This window comes from Heterodontus francisci, unplaced genomic scaffold, assembly GCF_036365525.1.
Source record: "Heterodontus francisci isolate sHetFra1 unplaced genomic scaffold, sHetFra1.hap1 HAP1_SCAFFOLD_59, whole genome shotgun sequence".
NCBI lineage: Eukaryota > Metazoa > Chordata > Chondrichthyes > Heterodontiformes > Heterodontidae > Heterodontus > Heterodontus francisci.
The window spans coordinates 5170667-5188463 of NW_027140758.1; the positions used below are offsets into that span (position 1 = coordinate 5170667).

The 17797-nt window shown below is 47.9% G+C and overlaps 2 non-coding genes across 2 annotated transcripts; both read right to left on the minus strand.

The window, feature by feature from the left end:
* Positions 1–7523: 7523 nt before the first annotated feature.
* trnam-cau (transfer RNA methionine (anticodon CAU)) lies at positions 7524–7606 on the minus strand. The gene has a single exon. It is a non-coding gene; the product is annotated as a tRNA-Met (tRNA).
* A 7242-nt stretch (positions 7607–14848) lies between these two features.
* Positions 14849–14931, minus strand: trnal-uaa (transfer RNA leucine (anticodon UAA)). The gene has a single exon. It is a non-coding gene; the product is annotated as a tRNA-Leu (tRNA).
* Between the last annotated feature and the right edge of the window lie 2866 nt (positions 14932–17797).

Here is a 17797-nt window from a genome sequence, read left to right on the forward strand (position 1 = left end):
CCTGAGAGCCCCTGAGACTCGGTGCAGCTGAGGCTGCGCTCACCCCCGCTCAGCTCTGTTGTGATATTTAAAATACGAAAGGCCTGTTGGACTGAGAGCTGATCTGGAATTTAGAAAGCAGCATTACTGGAGGCTCATTGCTGCTCAGCACAATCTCACCCCCCGCTCCTGGGAATTGTTGATTCTACACCCTGTAGTTCAGTTCTGCAATTAACTCGAGGGGGAGATGTGTGAGCAGAAAAACAGAGCGAAATGAAAACACAGCTGGACAGATGTGCAACAGGTCAATCCACTGTGACAATAACTCCATCTCTGACTCCCTCCTGACAGTAACCAGCCCTTTCACAGAGACTGTGGGTGGCTCTGAAAAGAGCCTTTGGTTTATTAGATGTCATTTTGGCCGCTTTACTTTTTCTGGGAACTCTGAGCGCTGGTTTCCTTGCGCAGCAGCACGGCCTGGATATTAGGCAGCACCCCGCCCTGAGCGATGGTCACGTCTCCCAGCAGCTTGTTGAGCTCCTCGTTGTTGCGGATGGCCAGCTGCAGGTGTCTGGGGATGATGCGGGTCTTCTTGTTGTCCCGGGCCGCGTTACCGGCCAGCTCGAGGATTTCAGCGGTCAGGTACTCGAGCACAGCAGCAAGATAGACCGGGGCTCCAGCACCCACACGCTCAGCATAGTTGCCCTTTCTCAGGAGCCTGTGAACACGGCCCACCGGGAACTGCAGTCCAGCCCGGGAGGAGCGAGACTTGGCATTGGACCGAGCTTTGCTGCCGGTCTTTCCTCTTCCAGACATTTCCACAATCTCACAAATACTTTCACAAAGAATGGATAATTTCTCAGCTTTTGTCATAAGCTTGAAACAGTCAAGATGCCCGAGTGGTCGAAAGGGCTGTGTTCAGGTCGTAGTGTTTTCTGGAGGCGTGTGTTCAAATCCCAAATCTACCAAGTTGTGTTTTGACTGAACTGGAGGGATTTGGGAGCAGCGGTGAAGGGAGAACATGGAAGAATATTGACAAGTGAAATGAAAATGGACCCAAAGATGTTTCTTCAATACAATAAGGTAAGAGGCAACTAAAGAAAGAGGAGTGCACTGAAAAAACCAAAAAAAAATACAGTGATTTTTGACATCTTGCCAGGATTGAGTGGCGCGTGCACGGGATGATGTCATTTTGCAGCGCCAACGTCATCACATTTCCGCAACAAATCCATCTTCGTGCATGCGTGATAAAGCGTCATTGGGTATCTAGCCACCCCATCCCCCCACCACTTGGCTGGAGGAAGTGGCTGAATGGGAGATTTTGAAGCTGTAGCTCTCACCCCTCGGCAACTCACTCCAGGCCTCGACGATTCCCCCCCTCAGCCGCTCGCTCCAGACCTCGCTGCTCCCCCACCCCCCCACTCCCCTGGCCAGTTGTTCCTCGCTTCGCACCACCCCACTCTCTGGCCACTCGCTCCAGGCCGCGCCGCTTCCCTCCTCTCAGCCACTCACTCCTCCGTCGCCCTGTCACCCCTTGCGGCCCTCCTGCTTCTACAGGTGGCGCCTGGTGAAGAAATGTGGGAGCGAGTGTCACGGCCAGAGCTAGCAGCTGTGGGCTGGGCTGGGACAGGGTGGGGGTGGGGGTGCGGAGAGCGAACAGCCAGAGTGCAGAATTTCACCAGTAGGGAGGAGGGGGAGAAAGCGAGTTGCAGAGGGGGGAGAACGGTCAGTGGGGTGGGAGCTAGTAGCTGTGTTCGGGTGAAGTCAGTCCTGGTCAGTTATATAAACAAATCACAATAACGAATTGGCAGCACATTTTATCCTCTGCCCGATTTTCCTTTCCATCGATCGGGGTACTAATTCACTATCTTCCAATGGAAATTCAATCATCAAATTCCTTTTGTATTTAATAGGATTACTGAAATGTTAAATGGATCTGAGGATTACAGTTAGTATTAGCAAACGCACCCGAGTGAATTAGCACCCCAATCGATGGAAAGGAAAATCGGGGAAGTATAAAATGTGCCGCCAATTTCGTTATTGAGATTCGTTGAGTAATTCGATTCTGCCCAACACTGAAATTGGCGGCTTTTTTGAATTCAACCTTTCTGCCAGGACGACAATTTAAGCCAATGATTTGCTGTATTTTCTAATTCGAGGCTCGGCAATTGGTTAAGACATGCGAATGGGAAGAGGGTGACCAATCAGAAGTGGGCTCTGGATAGCGCGGGCTCAAACTGCGGGAATTCCAGGTCCCTGAATGACTGAGCTGAAACTGATCAGTTTCACAAACCCTGTCAGTTTCAGTGCAGGAAACACTGTCTCGGGGGAAATAACATCACAAGTGGGTCTGGTTCCAGCGATGGCTGCTGCAAAACTCCCGGATTCCCTCATTGCAGCGAAATCATTTTGAAATTCTATGAAAACAATGAGTGATTCTGGAGGAGTGATGTGGCTTTTCACTGAGGGCATGTGTCGACTGGAGAAATAACTAACTGCAGAGCCTCGGGCACTGTTTACACAGCCCGTTCAGAAAATCAAATCCACTGCATATCCTTGCTACAAATGAAATGTCAAATTGGGGGATTCTAGTTTTGCATCTCGAACACAGCACAGATTTATTCCAGACAGTTCTAAACAGCCTATCCCAGCTCCCGTTTCCAGGTCACTGCTCTCTCTGTGAGGCGGTGGGTGGCTCTGAGAAGAGCCTTTGTTGTGTTTGCTGGAAAGGGTCGAGTTGTTCAGCCGCTGAATTCGTAGAGAGTGCGGCCCTGCCGTTTCAGAGCGTACACCACATCCATGGCAGTGACCGTCTTGCGCTTGGCGTATTCAGTGTAGGTGACCGCATCCCTGATCACATTCTCCAGGAAAACCTTCAACACCCCGCGAGTCTCTTCATCGATCAAACCCGAGATCCGCTTGACCCCGCCACGGCGAGCCAGGCGGCGGATTGCTGGTTTGGTGATGCCCTGGATATTATCACGAAGCACTTTGCGGTGCCGCTTTGCTCCGCCTTTGCCCAGTCCTTTCCCTCCTTTACCTCTGCCAGACTTTCTTTTATTAATTTCCAAAATATACTTTATTCATAAAAATCTGTAAAAAAAAAATACATTACAAAACAGTTCCAAAAAGCACCAAGTCAAACAATACAGAGAGTGCTAAGGAGATCAGTTTCCTTCAATACAGGAGTGAGTTGCCTCACAACCCTTCCATTTCATTGTCATGCCATGTACATTTTACAGCAAACAAATATTTTCTGGCTACAGTTCGAGTGGTTTCCCATGGATCCAGCCCCTCAGTTCAGCTTGGTGAGGGGACCTTACACAGTGGTCTTTCCACATTGAGCCTTTGCTGCAGCTGCCCCAAGCTTTAGTGCGTCCCTCAGCACTTAGTCCTGGACCTTGGAATGTGTCAGTCTGCAACATTCGGTCGTGGACAACTCTTTGCACTGGAAGACCAGCAAGTTTCGGGCAGACCAAAGAGCGCCTTTCAACGAATTGATAGTCCTCCAGCAACAGTTGATGTTTATCTCGGTGTGCGTCCCTGGGAACAGCCCACAGAGCACAGACTCCTGTGCTACAGAGCTGCTTGGGATGAACCTCGACAAAAACCACTGCATCTCTTCCACACCTGCTTTGCAAAGACACATTCCAGAAAGAGGTGGGCAACGTCTCTTTTCCACCACAGCCACCTCGAGGGCCGCCTGTGGATGGGGTGAGACTTCGGGTGTGCAGGAAGGATCTGACGGGGAGGGCTCTTCTCATCATCAGCCAGGCTACATTTTGGTGCTTGTTTGAAAGTTCTGGTGATGAGGCATTCTGCCAAATGACTTTGGACATCTGCTCAGGGGACCATCCGACAGGATCCACCATCTCCTTTTCCCGTAGGGCCTTGAGGATATTCCGTGCAGACCACTGCCTGATGGATTGGTGGTCAAAGGTGTTTTTCCACAGAAACTTTTCCATGAAGGATAGGCAGTATGGCATAGTCCAACTGGATGGAGCATTCCACGGCAATATGACCAGGCCCATCCTTTGCAACACCGGGGACAGATAGAACCTCAGCACGCAGTGAAACTTGAAGTTTGCAAACTGGGGACCTACACACACAAAGGTCGCCAGAAGGATGAGGGCGACGTTGGGTACATTTTTCCCGCCCTTATCCAGAGGTTTGAACATCGTGTCCCTCCGGACTCGGACCATTTTGGATCCCCAGATGAAGCGAAAAATGGCTCAGGTGATCGCCACAGCGCAGGAATGCGGTATGGGCCAGACCAGCACCACGTACAGCAATGTGAGCACCTCGCCCTTGATGACCAGGTTCTTACCCATAATGGAGAGAGATCGCTGCTCCCACATGCTCAGCTTATGTTGTACCCTGGCTACTCGCTCCTTCCAGGTTTTGGTGCACGTCCCAGCCCTTCCAAACCATATCCCCAGCACCTTCAGGTAGTCTGACCTAACGGTGAAGGGGACAAAGGATCGGTCAGCCCAGTTCCCAAAGAACATGGCCTTGCTCTTGCCGTGTTTAACATTGGCTCCCAAGGCCAGTTCGAGCTGGTCGCAGATGCTCATCAGTCTGCGCACAGACAGTGGATCCGAGCATAAAACGGCGACGTCATCCATGTACAGGGAGGTTTTAACCTGAGTGCCTCCGCTGCCTGGGATTGTCACCCCTCTGATGCTCGCATTCTTCCTAATAGACTCAGCAAAGGGTTCAATACTGCAAACAAACAAGACAGGGGAGAGAGGACAGCCCTATCTGACTCCAGATTGGATCGGGAAACTTTCTGATTCCCACCCATTGATTGAGACTGCACTCCTGATGTTTGTGTAGAGTAGTTTGACCCAATTGCAGATTCCCTCCCCAAACCCCATTTTGGAATGCACATCCATCATGTAAGTGTGCGATATCCTGTCAAAAGCCTTCTCCTGGTCCAGGCTGATGAGGCAGGTGTCCACCCTCCTGTCCCGTACATAGGTGATCATATCCCTGAGTAGCGCAATGCTATCAGAGATTGTCCTGCCTGGTATAGTATAGGTCTGATCAGGGTGAATCACCAACTCCAGAGCAGACTTGAATCGACTGGCTATGACTTTTAACAGAATCTTATCGTCAGCATTAAGCAGTGAGATGGGCCACCAATTTCTTATTTCTGTCCGCTCCCCCTTCCGCTTGTCGATGAGGGTGATGATGCCTTTTCTCATGGATTCTAACATCCTGCCAGCCTGGAGCATACTCTTGTTTACTGCCAGACATGTTGATTCTTGCCTCAAATCAGTGCACAATAAAAGAGACTGATTCCGTCAGGCTCCTTTTTTTACAGGCCACCCGGAACTGGCTGAGAAAGGCAGAGTGAGAGCAGGGAGGGGAGGAGACAAGAGTGAAGATTAAACAGAGAGCTAGATGGAGGAGACACCCAGAGTGACAGACAGAGAGAGAACGGTTCCTCATCTTTCAGCTCCACCTCCAGTTTCCTCCGGGCTGCCAATTTCAAACCCTTTATTAACAGTGGAACCGAAACCCAGCTCTCCACAGAAAGCCTTCCAGACTCGGTCTTCATAGTCAAGGCTTTCCAGAAAGCCGGAGCTTTTAAATATGGTCCCGATGCAAATAACGCTCAGTAATATTCCCACCTAAACACAGTCCATTCGATAACAAGAAACCTCCTCAGTAACATCACCATTTCCACACACATCCGCTTCCAGCAGTTTACAGCACCTGACTACAGCTGCTTGGGGAATCTCCTGTGTTAAGATTGGAGTTGGAAAGCGGCCTTTACCCGGCAGTGTTATCGTCTCACACTGAATCTGCTAGACATCCTGTTCTCTTTATTGCGAGAGAGAAAGCACGGATTTAGGAAATGTTCATTTGAAATGATCTCTGTTAAGAACGAGCCCGGCCGTGGGACAGGTATTCCAGTGCAAAGAGCTGTCCATGACCGAATGTTGCAGACTGGCACATTGCAACGTCCAAGACTATGTGCTGTGGGACGGCATTAAAGCTTGGGGAAGCCACCATGGAGACTCAATGGGGAAAGGCTGCAGTCTGAGGCCCTAGTAGGCCATAGTACAGTGAGGGGCTGGAACCCGTGTAAAACCCCTCGGACTGTTTGCACCAGAGAATGTTTGATGTGTAATGTAAATACTGTAAATATAACCTGTGCAGGCAGGGATAGTGAGATACATCATGTACATTATTGAAGGACACTGATCTGTATTGTACCTTATGTAATATTAAATTTGAACTGCTTTGCAATGTAATTGCAGAAATTATATGAATAAATTACATTTTGTGCAAAAGAAAGCAGCTTTCCTGTCAACACACACCTTGTCTCAGGGCACAACTTTCCGGTGATCTTGTCATACCCAACTTCGCTCTATATCTTCTGACACACACACTTTACAGTCTGTCATTTCCAAAAACAAGCATTCTAAAATCAAAAGACCTTTTGTTTATTTCTCCTTTCTTTTCATTTCTCCTCTATTTTTCTCAATCACTCCCTTCAACAGTCCTATTCAGATCAAGGTGGAATGTGAATAGTGTCACAACTCACCTGACACTATTATTACCCTTCTCTTCTCTTGTCTCATTCAATGGGAAAGTTTTATTCACCAGTCTGTTGCTGTTTTACACTCTTGCCATACCATCTGGTATTGCATCCATCTGAATTCTGTGCTTTCATGGCCTTATATTTCTTTTCCACTTCTGTATGATTTGTTTGCTTCAGTTCCATTCAATCAGGCTGGACCACAGGGAAGCTTGGAACCTTTGCCTTGGACGGGTCCACGTTGATCCATGACATTCAGAATCACTTCCTTGAAATAACTCCATAGTACAACTACAGTAACCACACAGCATCTGCTTCAAACACTCCTCCACATTTTATCTGTTCTGACCGTCAACACCTCCAGCTCTTTTGTTTAAGTGGAACCCATCAGGTGTGTATAGGCTCCTTCTATTCTGAAAGCTGTAGCACTGGTTCAGGGAATTCAGCCCTGTTTCTCTACTCGAAAGGATCAGCCATGCTTGATCTGCCTCGTATTTTGCTTTTATTGCAACGTTACAAGACCTCCAATCCTCTGGCACCACACCTGTATTCAGTGAGGGATTGGAAAATGATAGTCAGATCTTCCACTATTTCTTCCCTGGCTTCTTTCAACAGCCTGGGGTACATTTCATCTGGTCCTGGTGATTTATCCACATTCAAGGATGCTCATCCCATTAAGACTTCCTCTCTCCTTAAATTATCACGTCCAATACTTCACACTCCTACTCCTTAATAACAATATCTGCATCACCCTCTCATTCGGGAAGACAGTAAAGTATTCATGAAGGATATTGGCAACATATTCCACCCCGATACAAAGGTTACATTTTTGATCTTTTCTGTGCCCTGCTGTTTGCTTCGTTGCCTCGAACTCTAATGTTTTCATGCAACATCTTTGGGTCCATTGTTATTTTGTTTTCCCATGTTCTTTCCTGCTTTTTCTTTGCTTTTTACCGCTGCTCCCAAACGCCTCCAGTTCAGTCAAAACACAACTTGTCAGAAGTGGGATTCGAACCCACGCCTCCAATGGAGACTGCGACATGAACGCAGCGCCTTAGACCGCTCGGCCATCCTGACTGCTGGTGATATGCAATTAATGCTAAGGAAATTATTCATTCTTTGTGAAAGTATTTGTGAGATTGTGGAAATGGCTGGAAGAGGAAAGACCGGCGGGAAAGCTCCGGCCAAGGCCAAGTCTCGCTCCTCCCGGGCTGGACTGCAGTTCCCGGTGGGCAGTGTTCACAGGCTCCTGAGAAAGGGTAACTATGCTGAGCGTGTGGGTGCCGGAGCCCCGGTCGATCTGGCTGCTGTGCTCGAGTATCTGACCGCTGAAATCCTCGAGCTGGCCGGTAACGCGGCCCGGGACAACAAGAAGACCCGCATCATTCCCAGACACCTGCAGCTGGCCGTCCGCAACGACGAGGAGCTCAACAAGCTGCTGGGAGGGGTGACTATCGCTCATGGCGGGGTGCTGCCTAATATGCAGGCCGTGCTGCTGCCCAAGAAAACCAGCACTCAAGAGCTCCCAGAAAAAGTAAAGCGGCCAAAATGTCATCTAATAAACCAAAGGCTCTTTTCAGAGCCACTCACAGTCTCTGTGAAAGGACTGGTTACTGTCAGGAAGGAGTCAGAGATGGAGTTATTGTCACAGTGGATTGACCTGTTTCACATCTGTCCAGGTGTGTTTTCAGTTCCCTCTCTGGAGTTTGCTCTGTTTCTCTGCTCACACATCTTCCCCTCTAGTTAAGTGAAGAACTGAACTACAGGGTGTCAGAATCAACAATTTAATCAATCCCGCTGCCTTCGATTTGATAAATCCCGAGATTATCCCGGTACATTAACGGGAACTGGTTCGGAGCTGATGAATTAATTTAATAATGGAAGTGTCCGGGTTAATTCTCTGTTTTTCATTTGGACAGTTTGAATTGTGTCTTTTTTTTCTCTCTGGTGATCTGAGCGCCGCTTCTCAATGAGAATCTGCTCCCAGAACAGAGTAAATGCAGGAAGAAAGAGGCCATTCTCGGGCTGTGTGTTTCTCTCCTAACCTGATCTGTTTAGAACGCACTGTTCCCAGAGGACGGAATCAGTGAGAGTTGTTCACACACAGGAGCTGAGTCCATTGCAGCGCTTTAATATGTGCCTTCCCCCCGGCCCTCCCTATTCTCCGGACACAGAGCTGTCTGTTTCATCCGGCAGCGGGATAGAGTCGGGGATTCTCTCCCCGCAGTGTCAGGGCCTGCAACCCCGGGGAACTGGCGGTTTCAGTCAGAGTGACCGAGCTGCCTTACATATCCTGTGTACTAATCTCCAATGGATTCAAATATTAGTGAACTTATTGGGTAATGTTTGTAAATAACCCTCATGTGAACGGACCCGGCTCCATTAATGCCTTCCAAATAAAACTGGGATCCATTTCTTTTCCCCAAATGCCAGCTAACGGATCCCAGGAGCGGGGTTGAGATTGTGCTGAGCAGCAATGAGTCTCCGGTAATGCTGCTTTCTAAATTCCAGATCAGCTCTCAGTCCGACAGGCCTTTCGGGAAAGTGATGTGACAAAACAGAAACCATGTGGCCGCCCCTCCAATCTAATGGGTTTGATGATGAACAGAGATGGCAGCTCTTTCCTTTGCTGATTTGGTGTCTCTGAAAAGAGCCCTTGTTACACTTGTTACTGAAGCTGGGTTTTAGGTGCGTTCCCCGCGGATGCGGCGGGCCAGCTGGATGTCTTTGGCCATGATGGACCGGGATCATTCTGGTGAATCTGCTCATTTTCCGGCAGAAGCATCAGTCGCTGTTTGAACTGTTTAAAGTCAGGGGTGTATTAGCAGCCAGAAAGTGAAGGGCAGTTCATTGCTCCCTGCAGCATTATCCGCCTCTTTCAGGAGAAAGGATCAGAAACCGCTCGTTTCTGTCAGTCCCCGAGAAGCCTGTGAGAAGCGGTTAGTCGCTAATTTGTTCCTTTTACAGAGTGGAAGCTGATATTTGTCCCGTTTTAAATTGCTGAACTGGACCTTCCTCCCGCCGCTTACAGTTAACAGATTGACAAATGAAAACGATTCCTAAAATTAGAATTAGAATTAGAATATTACAGCGCAGTACAGGCCCTTCGGCCCTCGATGTTGCGCCGATCATCTGACCTACACTATTCCATTTACATCCATATGTCTATCCAATGACCACTTAAATGCCCTTAAAGTTGGCGAGTCTACTACTGTTGCAGGCAGGGCGTTCCACGCCCCTACTACTCTCTGCGTAAAGAAACTACCTCTGACATCTGTCCTATATCTTTCACCCCTCAACTTAAAGCTATGTCCCCTCGTGTTTGCCATCCTCATCCGAGGAAAAAGACTCTCACTATCCACCCTATCTAACCCTCTGATTATCTTGTATGTCTCTATGAAGTCACCTCTCCTCCTCCTTCTCTCTAATGAAAACAACCCCAAGTCCCTCAGCCTTTCCTCGTAAGACCTTCCTTCCATACCAGGCAACATCCTAGTAAATCTCCTCTGCACCCTTTCCAAAGCTTCGACATCCTTCCTATAATGCGGTGACCAGAACTGCACGCAATACTCCAGGTGCGGCCTCACCAGAGTTTTGTACAGCTGCATCATGACCCCGTGGCTCTGAAACTCGATCCCCCTACTAATAAAGGCTAACACACCATATGCCTTCTTAACAGCCCTATTAACCTGGGTAGCAACTTTCAGGGATTTATGTACCTGGATACCAAGATCTCTCTGCTCATCTACACTACCAAGAATCTTCCCATTAGCCCAGTACTCTGCATTGCTGTTACTCCTTCCAAAGTGAATCACCTCACACTTCTCCGCATTAAACTCCATTTGCCATCTCTCAGCCCAGCTCTGCAGCCTATCTATGTCCCTCTGTACCCTACAACAGCCTTCGACACTATCCACAACTCCACCGACCTTCGTGTCATCCGCAAATTTACTAACCCACCCTTCTACACCCTCATCCAGGTCGTTTATAAAAATGACAAACAGCAGTGGCCCCAAAACAGAACCTTGCGGTACACCACTAGTAACTAAACTCCAGGATGAACATTTGCCATCAACCACCACCCTCTGTCTTCTTTCAGCTAGCCAATTTCTGATCCAAAGCTCTAAATCACCTTCAACCCCATACTTGCGTATTTTCTGCAATAGCCTACCGTGGGGAACCTTATCAAACGCCTTACTGAAATCCATATACACCACATCCACGGCTTTACCCTCATCCACCTGTTTGGTCACCTTCTCGAAAAACTCAATAAGGTTTGTGAGGCACGACCTACCTTTCACAAAACCGTGCTGACTATCGCAAATGAACTTATTCTTTTCAAGATGATTATAAATCCTGTCTCTTATAACCTTTTCCAACATTTTACCCACAACCGAAGTAAGGCTCACAGGTCTATAATTACCAGGGCTGTCTCTACTCCCCTTCTTGAACAAGGGGACAACATTTGCTATCCTCCAGTCCTCCGGCACTACTCCTGTCGACAATGACGACTTGAAGATCAACAACAACGGCTCTGCAATCTCCTCCCTGGCTTCCCAGAGAATCCTAGGATAAATCCCATCTGGCCCAGGGGACTTATCTATTTTCACACTTTCCAAAATTGCTAACACCTCCTCCTTGTGAATCTCAATCCCATCTAGCCTAGTAGGCTGTATCTCAGTAATCTCCTCGGCAACATTTTCTTTCTCTACTGTAAATACTGATGAAAAATATTCATTTAACGCTTCCCCTATCTCCTCTGATTCCGCACACAACTTCCCACTACTATCCTTGATTGGCCCTGTTCTAACTCTTATCATTCGTTTATTCCTTATATACCTATAGAAAGCCTTAGGGTTTTCTTTGATCCTATCCGCCAATGACTTCTCGTGTCCTCTCCTTGCTCTTCTTAGCCCTCCCTTTAGATCCTTCCTGGCTAGCTTGTAACTCTCAAGCGCCCTAACTGAGCCTTCACGTCTCATCCTAACATAAGCCGCCCTCTTCCTCTTGACAAGCGCTTCAACTTCTTGAGTAAACCACGGCTCCCTTGCTCGACAACTTCCTCCCTGCCTGACAGGTACATACTTATCAAGGACACGCATTAGCTGCTCCTTGAATAAGCTCCACATTTCGTTTGTGCCCATCCCCTGCAGTTTCCTTCCCCATCCTACACATCCTAAATCTTGCCTAATCGCGTCATAATTTCCTTTCCCCCAGCTATAATTCTTGCCCTGTGGTATATACCTGTCCCTGCCCATCGCTAAGGTAAACCTAACCGAATTGTGATCACTATCGCCAAAGTGCTCACCTACATCTAAATCGAACACCTGGCCGGGTTCATTACCCAGTACCAAATCCAATGTGGCATCGCCCCTGGTTGGCCTGTCCACATACTGTGTCAGAAAACCCTCCTGCACACACTGGACAAAAACAGACCCATCTAAAGTACTCGAACTATAGTATTTCCAGTCAATATTTGGAAAGTTAAAGTCCCCCATAACCACTACCCTGTTACTCTCGCTCCTGTCGAGAATCATCTTCGCTATCCTTTCCTCTACATCTCTGGAACTATTCGGAGGTCTATAGAAAACTCCCAACAGTGTGACCTCTCCTCTCCTGTTTCTAACCTCGGCCCATACTACCTCAGTAGACGAGTCCTCAAACGTCCTTTCTGCCGCTGTACTACTTTCCTTGATTAACAATGCCACACCCCCCCCCCCTCTTTTACCCTCTTCTCTGTTCTTTCTGAAACATCTAAATCCCGGAACCTGCAACATCCATTCCTGCCCCTGCTCTACCCATGTCTCCGAAATGGCCACAACATCAGGATCCCAGGTACCAACCCATGCTGCAAGCTCACCCACCTTATTCCGGATGCTCCTGGCGTTGAAGTAGACACACTTTAAACCAAGTTCTTGCTTGCCAGTGCCCTCTTGCGTCCCTGTAACCTTATCCCCTACCTCACTACTCTCAACAGCCTGTACACTGGCACTGCAATTTAGGTTCCCATTCCCCTGCTGATTTAGTTTAAACCCCCCCGAAGAGCACTAACAAATCTCCCCCCCAGGATATTGGTACCCCTCTGGTTCAGGTGAAGACCATCCTGTTTGTAGAGGTCCCACCTACCCCAGAAAGAGCCCCAATTATCCAGGAAACCAAAACCCTCCCTCCTACACCATCCCTGCAGCCACGTGTTCAACTCCTCTCTCTCCCTATTCCTCTCTTCGCTAGCACGTGGCACAGGCAACAACCCAGAGATAACAACTCTGGTTGTTCTCGCTCTAAGCTTCCACCCTAGCTCCCTGAATTTCTGCCTTAAATCCCCATCTCTCTTCCTACCTATGTCGTTGGTGCCTATGTGGACCACGACTTGGGGGTGCTCCCCCTCCCCCTTAAGGATCCCAAAAACACGATCGGAGACATCACGTACCCTGGCACCTGGGAGGCAACACACCAACCGTGAGTCTCTCTCGTTCCCACAGAACCTCCTATCTGTTCCCCTAACTATGGAGTCCCCAATGACTAATGCTCTGCTCCTCTTCCCTTTTCCCTTCCCTAAAATCGCGTCAGGATTTTGTGACGGTAAATACAGTAAAACAGAACATAAAATGAGAGGTTTTAAAATTGTTGCCTGAAAATTGAAATTTTCCATCACTTCAATTCCTTCCTGCTCTGGAATTGCCAGGCTTTTTCCAATTGGAAAATATAAGCCAATGAGAACTTCTATTTACTTATATGTGATTCTCCTATTGGTTAAGAATTGGATTGAGAAGCGGGTGACCAATCAGAGACAGAGTCAAACTGCGGGGATTCCAGGCCCCCAGTAACTGAGCTGAAACTGTTCAGATTGACAAACCCTGGCAGTAGCTTCACACATTGGACACTTCACACTGAGTCATTCAAGGGCTGGTGTGAGAGAAGCTTCAGATCCTGTCATTACTCTCTGACTCATTATTCATCTCGAACCAAACAATTAGTAAATGTGAAGCAGTGAAGAGACTTTTCATTCTCACTGCAGAATGTGTCATCTGGGGAAATAAGGAACTATTATTTTCGGAGATTCCAGGTACGTTCCTCCCTGAACAAATCCATTCCTAACATTCCCGATCACAGCCTATCCCAGCTCCTGTTGTCACCCGACTCCAGCTGAATTGGAGAAACTCATGTGTTGGGGTTTGAGTTGTGAGGTGGGGTTTCTCCGCCAGTGTTACTGTCTTACAAACTCTCCCCCTGAATTTGTGAACTGAGACTGCACCGAACACATCCCCAGTTAGAGTGAGGGCCGGACATCCCTTTGTTTTATGACAGAGAGTGGGGAAAGGGCTGGGTGGAGGGGAGTCACCAGGGATCCTGGATTTACTCCAAATCATTTCCATGTGGAATCTGCAGGCGGGGCCTGGACAGGGATCATTTGATCAGGGGATCAGCTCTTTCCTGAGAGATGTGGGTGGCTCTGAGAAGAGCCTTTGTGTTCAGATGTTTACAAGTTTCCCGCGCTTTCACTTCTTTCCAGACCCTGCTTTCTGAGACTTCGCTGCTTTCGGCTTGACCTTGCTCTTCCATGTCTGCACTTTCTTCAGCGCCTTTCCGCCCGCCGCACTCTTGCCTTTTTTGACCTTCTTCGCAGGAGACTTTTTCTGAAGCGCTGCTTTCTTCACCGCCTTATTTGGCGTTGCCGCCGCCTTGCTGCTCGTTTTCTTGGCTGTTACTTTCTTTGTTGTCACTTTCTTGTCTGCTGGTTTCTTCACAAAAGATTTCTTGTCTGCTGGTTTCTTCACTGAAGATTTCTTGTCTGCTGGTTTCTTCACTAAAGATTTCTTGGCTGCTGGTTTCTTCACCTTCTTTCCCACTTTTCCCTGGGTTTTCCTTCTTGCTGGTTTTGAAGGAGCCGGAGGCTCCCTGTCCCTTGCTCTGCACCAGGGAGCCTTTGTTCACATTCCTCTTGATACTTTGCTTGATCTGGGTCTTGAGCTTCTCCTGAGCGGTGGCAGACCTGCAAGGAATCAACTACCAGCTAGCGTATAAAGCGAGACCAAGGCTCAGGGCCTTCAGTTACCTGGAGGGGAGTCGGAGAGGCAGCGGATCCTGTGAGGAACCACAATCCAGGAAGGATGAGAAGGTCATTGTCAGGGTACAGAGGAGATTAAGTTAAAGATTTACCAGTTTATAAGCAAGCGCAGAGCCAAGGAACGGTGCTGGGGCAGATCAAATAATAGGAAGCTGTGATCAGTTGGAAGGCAAGAGTGATTAAATGACAGAAGAGATGATGGTGCAAGGCAAAAGTCAGGGAAAGAATAAGTAACATTTCGTAAGCACAGATACCAGGAGTGGGGTTTGAACCCACGCAGACACATGTCTATTGGATCTTAAGTCCAACGCCTTAACCACTCGGCCATCCTGGTACATCAACCCATCACTGAAAATGAAGTTTAATGTGATCCGGGTGCCATCTGGCCTTTTCCAATATCAAGTTATGACTCCTCTCCCATGCTAAATTGGACCCTTCATTATTTATGAACCTCAATCGGATCACCCCTCAGTCTAGGTTTCTCTAAGGTGTAGGGTCCCAACTCTTTTAGTCTAACTTGATAACCAAGATGTCTTATACTGGGAATTTGTCGAATGTCTCTCCTCTGTACCCTTTCCAAAGCCTCAATATCACCCATCATGTGAGGAGACCAAGACTGGATACAATATTCCAAGTGAGTCCTGACCAAGGTTTCATAAAAGGACAAATTCGGGACATCTCAGATACTGAAGGAGTCCGTGTCCAGAAGCAGCAAGACCTGGACAACATTCAGACTTGGGCTGCTAAGTGGCAAGTAACATTCACACCACATAAGTACCAGGCAATGACCATCTCCAACAAGAGAGAATGTAACCATCCCCCTTTGACGATCAACAGCATTACCATCGCTGAATTCCCCCCCCCCCACCATCAACATCCTGGGGGTTACCATTGACAAAAGCTTAACTGGACCATTCATATACATACTCTGGCTACAAGAGTAAATCAGATAGTGGGAATTCTGTGATGAGTAACTCAGCTCAAGGCACGTGGTGAAATGCTCATTAGGAGAGCTGGAGAAATGGACTGGTCAGGTGGGCAGAAAAGTGGCAAATGGAACTCAACTTGGAGAAGTGTGAGGTGATGCCTTTGGTGAGGTCAAACACAGCAAAGGAATACACAATTAATGGGTGAATGCTGAGAGGTGTAGAGGAAGTGAGGGACCTTGAAGTGAATGTCCACAAATCCCTGAAAGTAGCAGGACAGGTTTGTAAGTTGGTTGAGAAGGCTTATGGAATCCTTTCCTTTATTAGCCGATGCATAGAATATAAGAGCAGGGAGGTTATGCTGGAACAGTGTCAATCATTAGTTAGGCCACAACTTGAGTTCTGTGTGCAGTTCTCGTCACCTCATTCCAGAAAGGATGTAATTGCACTGGAGAGGTTACAGAGGAGATTTACGAGGATGTTGCCAGCTCTGGAAAAATGCAGCGATGAGGAAAGATTGGATCAGCTGGGGTTGAATAGAGGAGGCTGAGGGGAGATTTGATTGAAATGTACAAAATTGTGAGGGGTCTGGATAGAATGGATGGGAAGGGTCTATTTACCTTAGTAGGGAGGTCAGTGACGAGGGGGCATAGATTTAAAGTGATGTGTTGAACAATTAGAGGGGAGATGAGGAAAGGTTTTTTCACCCAGAGGGCTGTGGGAGTCTGGAACTCACTGCCTGGAAGGGTAGCTGAGGCAGAAGCCCTCAACTCATTTAAAAGGAGTCTGGATGTGCACCTCAAGTACCTGAACATGCAGGGCTACGGTCCAAATGCTGGGCAATGGGATTCAGCTGGGTGGCTCGTTTTTTGGCCTGCCTGTGCTGTAAACTTTCTATGTTCTATGATTCTATGCAGACACAATGGGCCGAATGGCCTCCTTCTGCACTGCAATAATTTTGTGATTTTTGACTCTCCAAAATCTTGTCAACCATCTACAAGGCACAAACCAGGATGAGTGCAGCACCAACAATACTCTAGAAACTCGACACTGTCCAGGACAAAGCAGCCGCCTTGATTGTCACCCCATTCACCACCTTAAACATTCACTCCCTTCATCACTGACGCACAGTGGCAGTAGTGTGTACCATCTACCAGATGCACTGCTGCAACTCACCAAGGCTCCGCAGACAGCACCTTCCAAACCGAAGACCTCCACCACCTTGAAGGACAAGGGCTGCAGATGCATGGAAACACCACCATGTGCAAGCTCCCCTCCAAGTCACACACCATCTGATCTGCAAATATATCGCTGTTCATGCACTAATGCTGGGTCAAAATTCTGGATCTCCCTTCCTAACAGCACTGTGGGTGTACCTACACCACATGGAGTGCAGCAATTCAAGAAGGGAGCTCACCGCCACCTTGTCAAGGACAATTAGGGATGGGTAACAAATTCTGGACTTGTCAGTGTCGCTCACATTCCATGAAAGAATATGCCTCATCTTATACTCAATTGTCCTCTGAATGCAGCCCAACCCTCTATTTGCTCCAACTATCACTTCACATCATTGCTGCTGTAACTTTCGAGATCTGTGCACGAGAACATCCAGATCTCTGCTCAAAATTATTTTCTTTTTTCCACCTACTTTAATGTTTTTCCCTGAAGGGTGTATGAATGTTGAACATTCGCCCTGTCCACATGAATAACACTGCACTTACCCAAATTAAACATCATTTACCAGTCATGAACCCAATCTCCCAACACATTAAGATCAGCCTGAAACAGTCGAGTATCGTCTACAGTCTAAACACTCGCACAGATCTTCAAATCATCTGTAAATTTACAGATGGTGCCCCCTACACCTACATCCAGATCATTAATAAAAATAGTAAAGAGCAACAGTCCCAACACCGATCCCTGTGGGACACCACTGGTAACTGGTCTCCAAACAGATCCAGATCCATCTGTAACTACTTTCTGCCTACGTCTGCCAGTCAGTTCCCAATCCAGATCAATATATTACCACTGATACCAGGGACTTTAATCTTATAGAGAAGCCTCTTGTGTGGAACCTTATCAAAATCTTTTGGCTGAGATCTGCTAATTGAACACAGGCCGGGGATGAGGCCTAGGCCTGTCCTGCTTTGTGTGTGGGTCTCAGGACCACACAAGGTGAGATCAGCTCACTGAGCACAGGCCCATCCTGCTCTATATGGTGCTCAGTACCTCACCAAATGAGAATAACTAACACACCACAGGCCATGGAGCCTC